This window comes from Benincasa hispida, chromosome 4 (assembly GCF_027475165.1).
Source record: "Benincasa hispida cultivar pf3 chromosome 4, pf3_genome.v1.1, whole genome shotgun sequence".
In the NCBI taxonomy this organism is placed as follows: Eukaryota; Viridiplantae; Streptophyta; class Magnoliopsida; order Cucurbitales; family Cucurbitaceae; genus Benincasa; species Benincasa hispida.
Window position 1 is genome coordinate 47,764,194 of NC_143481.1, and position 5,749 is coordinate 47,769,942.

At 36.4% G+C, this 5,749-nt stretch overlaps 1 long non-coding RNA gene across 2 annotated transcripts; it reads right to left on the reverse strand.

Annotated features, from left to right (window-relative positions):
* Window positions 1-252: 252 nt before the first annotated feature.
* LOC120076674 (uncharacterized) lies at window positions 253-2,047 on the reverse strand. Of its 2 annotated transcripts, XR_005481602.2 has the most exons (3): window positions 1,614-2,047; window positions 1,386-1,522; window positions 253-510 (listed from the first exon to the last, which is right to left on the reverse strand). It is a non-coding gene; the product is annotated as an uncharacterized LOC120076674 (long non-coding RNA). The 2 variants fall into 2 exon arrangements; XR_016529279.1 differs by lacking the exon at window positions 253-510 and having other exon boundaries at window positions 1,095-1,522; window positions 1,614-2,045.
* Between the last annotated feature and the right edge of the window lie 3,702 nt (window positions 2,048-5,749).

Here is a 5,749-nt window from a genome sequence, read left to right on the forward strand (position 1 = left end):
CGGAGTCGTCGATTTCGAGCTGGTTGTTGTTGTCGACTTCGAACTTGAGGTTGCTCAGGTTCTTCTTGATGTTACTCTGGTACCTCTGCAGGCGCTTCATAATAAAAATATTCATTATGCTCTCCACGACCCCGACTATGTCCATGCACGTATTGTAACGACCTGACCCCCTAGGACCTAGGTAAGGCCGTTACTAAAATAAATGCATGCAAAGAATTTAAAACGACGTCAGTCATTTGAAATAAATGCTAATTAAAAACAAGAGAAGTTCAAAAGACACTTATTAAATGCAATTGTTAAAAACAATAATAGGGTACCCATAAATCATAAAGATTAATAAATATATATGAAAAACAATTCTTAATAATAAGTTTCAAACATCAAAACTAAACATTAAGGGAAACATGAAAAGAACTCTAAATCTCATGATGCGGAAGCGTAAAAAAAACTAGTCCCAGTGGCTCGATCATGAATTTCGCTGCGCCATCGCCGGTGCATTTCTACCCTTACCTGAAACATCAACATAAGAAAGAACGAGTATAAAATACTCAGTAAGTAACCCCACCACTGGGGTCAGGCTAGCCATCTATGTACTCTAGATACCCACATATGGCACATAAATACATGTAACATATAAGAGACTGAGTCCTATCCTATTGTAGTTAAGTATGCCCACAAAATTGGTGAATCCCGAAGGAAACACAAAACTGGTGAATCCCGAAGGCAACACAAACTGGTGAATCCTGAAGGAAACACAAAACTGGTGAATCTCGAAGGAAACACAAAACTGGTGAATCCTGAAGGAAACACAAACTGGTGAGCATCTAACCAATCAATGAGGATATTCACACAGTCTTAACGTGCTAAGATTCAATATTGTACAGTGCATACATAAAAATCCTTAATACCATGGCTGCATCGCATACCCATAATTCTTAACAACATATTATACATCATCCATGTATAACTTATATCATAAATCCACAACATACAAGTATGCCTCGACGCCAGCAGATCAGACATCAACATATGAAAACACATACTATCACATATTAACGATCAAGCACTTAGGTGTGTATGTAAACAAATCAGGATTTGTGCTAGAACATACTTTGATTCAAGTCATACTGTCAATCAACATGCTAACATTTACCATAACATACACTTATCATGCTAGCATACAACTAGAGCCTGACCCGTAGGCAATTCCAGTGATAAGATTACTTACCTTGAAATTAAATCTAACAAAAAGTAATCTACACCCTCTTTTAACTTAGTAAAATTCTTGAATCACACCCTAAATCAAAAATTTTAAAAAAATAAGTTCGACAATCAAGACTAAATTCCAAATATGAAAATACCTCATATGCCACAAAACAACTTACCCAAACGATGTGCTGATCTAGAAATCTGTTCCAAGCTTAGTAAGGAGATTCCAATCTATTCCTAACCCAAAATTCCCTAAAGCCAACTCTAATCGTACTAGGCAGTGATTCCCAACACCTTGAAAGTTCAATCCAAGCTTCACAACATAATTAGTATAACTAAAATTAGACCAAAACTCAATGGGTGACCAAACCCATTCAAGAAAACACACAAATCTTAAATCTTACCCCATATTCCAATCTTCTGGCGAAAATCCTACGGAATGGCGGTAGAAGAGGATGAACCCGACAGCTAGCAGCTACTATACTGGCGGACAATGGTTGGAAGGGCGAACCGGAACAGCGCGGAGCAGATCTGAACGACAACGCGGGTAGCAAAATGCCGGAACGACTGCTGATGCATCTGGAAGCGATGATCGTCGGGGGGGTTCGCACGCATTCGGGCCTCGACGAACAGTGAGGCATCGACTAGGCAGCAATGGCAGCGAAACGCGACAAAGGGTGGTCGGTTAGGGCAAAAACCTCGGCGGCGAGTGGCTAGGGTCGGACCGGTGGCGTCTGGATGACGGGCTGAGGAGGGCGGCGGCGGACGTTCAGCGTCCGATCTGGGCTGCGTTCGAGCGAGGTGGCTGTGAGGGGCGGCGTTCGGGCGAGATGGTTGTGAGGGAGATGGGGTGCTTTTTTTATTTAAAAAAAAAACTAATAATAATAATAAAAGGAAAATAGTATATCTCTAATTAAATCCTTTCCTTAACCCACTTTATACTATTTAATCCATTTCATTTTTCCAAAAATAATTAATTCCTGCCATAACTTTTCAAATTGAATAATTTTTTAATAATTTCCACGACAACACTTAAATCCTCGCATTTGTACTTTAAATTCAGAATTCCAAACATGCCCTTCAACTAAGGACAATTACTGAAAAGTGAAAAGTTTTACATTATTAATAAATAAATAAAAAGATGTGGGATGTTACACGTATGAAGACGAAGGACCAGCCTCTGAGTCATAATGTCCTGAACCAAATGTTGGCATCATCATCATCAAACTAACATAATCAGTTTGACTCTGCTTCTGCATCATAGAGGGAAACTCTTCCACATTATGTGCAACCTCATCAAACTTATCCTCTTCTCGAACAAGTCCTCTACGTCTAGGAGCTGGTAGAGGAACAATAGGTATATCGTACATATAATGAATTTCCTCTATATAGCTTTGATTGTCACTGCATATAGCAAGAACCTGGTTCGGATCATTCGCAACCTCACGAAATCTACTGTTGTTCGATCTCTGTGAATTATAAAAAAATAGACAATATTTAAAATAAATTTAAATTAAAAATAATTAGATAATATTCATTCATTTACCAGATGACCCACAGCTGCTCCCAGACGAGTGATGTAGCGCCTTATGATATTTTTATACCAATGAATATATTCTGGAGTGACATCTATGTTAAACTGTTCAAGAAAAACCCCCACTGCAATAAACCTTGCACGATAGTGCCATCACACTACCAAATGTGCAACTTTTTTGGACCAATCTCCAGTCCTTAGGTTAATATCATGCAGTACGGGTTCAGTATTACAAGGCGATGGGACATCCTGCTGAAAACCGAATTGTCTCATCACCTTATCAGGAAGATTTCACTCACCAATGTGAAAACATATGAGAGGACTCATCGTCCGCCATATGTTTTGACCATTCATACAAAATTATTATGCATAAATTAGGCAAAGTATGCATAATAATTTTGTACGGCTCCCAAATAACCTTAAACACAAAATATTATATTAGAGAATATTAAAGACAAATACAATAAAAACGTGTATAAAATAATCAATTAGGTTCAGTGTAATGTACCTGTTCAGGTTGAAGCAGATCAAACATGTATCTATATTGGCTGACTACATATGTGGCTATCCTAGTCACACAAAATTTGTCTCTCCACTTAAATTTTTAAATTGATAATTTAGAATTTAAATTAACTAGATCAGTGATATAAAAATTAAATTGAATTAAAACAACATACCGAGAACCGTAGGCTCGTCCAACTAACTGAGCATCATGAACATGTTGTAGCTGTGGAGCCATTGTTAGAAATCGCTCCCAAGCCCATAGTTGTAAAAGTATGAGAGGCCCAGCTATCTTTCGAACAGGTCTTGTTGCTTTGCATAATTGTCTATACAACCATGCTAAGTGGCTCCACCCCACAAATATCGCCCTGCATCATGGAGGTTAGCTAACAGTGGCAAGAACATCAAGTGAACAAAATGACTTGATTAATCTGAAAACAGACTTCCATCCATCATTTATCTGAATCCTCCATCATGTGCTTGAGTCAATTGCTCTAAACTAATGTTGTCAAAAAAACTTAGACAGCTCCGATTTATTCCTTTGATATTTTCAATTGCTTTGTTGAACTTTCGAATTTGAAACTGACACCCGGCATGATAAACATAATTTTTCAATGAATTAAATTTATACTTTTTATTGAAGTTGCTAACGATATGTCGTAAGCAGAAACGATGGTGACATTTCGGTCCCATCCAACCATTTGTTGGGTTGTTCACTACTGCGATTATACCAGCAAGTCAATTTGAAATTAAACACACCTCTTCGTGTGTTACAATTTCTCTTATGTGTTTCAGGAACCATCCCCATGAGTCTGCGGACTCTTCATCAGCAACGGCAAACGCAAGAAGAAGATGGTCGTTCGAGTCAACTGATGTAGCAATCAACAGTTTTCCTCTATATTTTTCATACAAGTGTGTACCATCTATCTGAATTATCGGCCGACATTTATTAAAAGCATCTATACAAGGACCAAATGCCCAAAATACAGAAGTTAGGATAACATGGCCTTCAGTAAACGTTTCTTTAACTCTCCACTCTACACGTGTTCTGGGATTGATCTGCTTAACCATATATAACCACCTGGGCAAAAATTTGTAAGACTCATCCCAATCACCAAACACTTAAACCAACGCTTTTCTCTTTCGATCCCATACCCTATGGTAAGGAACATGATATCCAAACTTTGATTTGATGTCGAACTGCAGTTATGTCACACTGATCGATGGTTTTTCTCTTACGGCGTCACAGAACTCCAGTGCAATTATTGATGAATCCAATTGCACGTGACTTTGACTTAGTTCTAAATAAAAATATGTATGCTGCTCATCATACTTAGTGATCTTGAACAAGCCATGCGATTTTTTCTTTATTGCACGAAGTCTCCACTCGCAACCTTCCTCCCACTTCTTACATAGAATTATCCAAATCGTCGGTGTAGATTCAATAACCTTGTATGGTGCGTGACACTTTATTGCAAAACATTTGACCGCGTGTTATAGCATTTCCTTGTTTTGACAAATCATCCCTTTATACAATTGCGTATTGTCAATGTCCACAGGAGCTATAATTAGGTCATGTTCCCGAATGCTATCCAGTACATTCATATCCAAATTATTGAATGTATCTGAAAGCATCTCATGTTCACGACCATTGAAATCCAACTCTTCAAATTCATCATCCGTTTCTATTCTGAAGTCTCTGTACAGGTTGTTAGCCGCCATATCTTCATTAACACATGGCGATGCAACTGATTCCGGATCAGGATCGATACATTGAGTTGGATCTTCAAACTGGTTAAATGATGTATCAGGGTCCACCCCTATCCTATTTACATTTACATACAAATGCACTACATTTAGCACTGGCATTGTCATTGAGAACATCAAGTTCATAGCTTGTACATTCGAAATAGGGAATGACATAAACCTTATTGATCCTAATGGTTCTAGATTGGGATGTCTATATATTATTTCTATCTGATTTGCTCCCATATCTACACTAAGTAACATCCCAACCATTTGAATGAATTGTTCGAATACAATTCCATTGTTCACATTATGGTAAAACTCCCACTTGGTGGTTAGTCATACTCAACTCCATCAATACCATCAATCATATTACCATTTGTAAATAACAAAAATCTCAAGCATTTGCCTGTCATTTTCTAAAAAAAAAAAAAAAGAGAAGACAAACATCAATTTTTTGTATTATACTTTTTATAAGAAGTATATTAAAAAATATTAAATTTTTTAGTTTATAAACATAAACTTTTTAAATTTTATGAACATCAACTTTTTAAACATAACAATAAATTAAACTTTTTATAACTATTTTTAAAAATAACAACAAATTAAACTTTTCAAATTAAAATGAGGTAAACTTTTTAAAACTATTTTTTTCAAATTTAATACAAAATAAAAAATTAAATTAAATTAAAAAATTTTAAACTATTTTAAACTATATTTTCAAAGTTAATACTAGAAAATATCAACTTATCACAATAA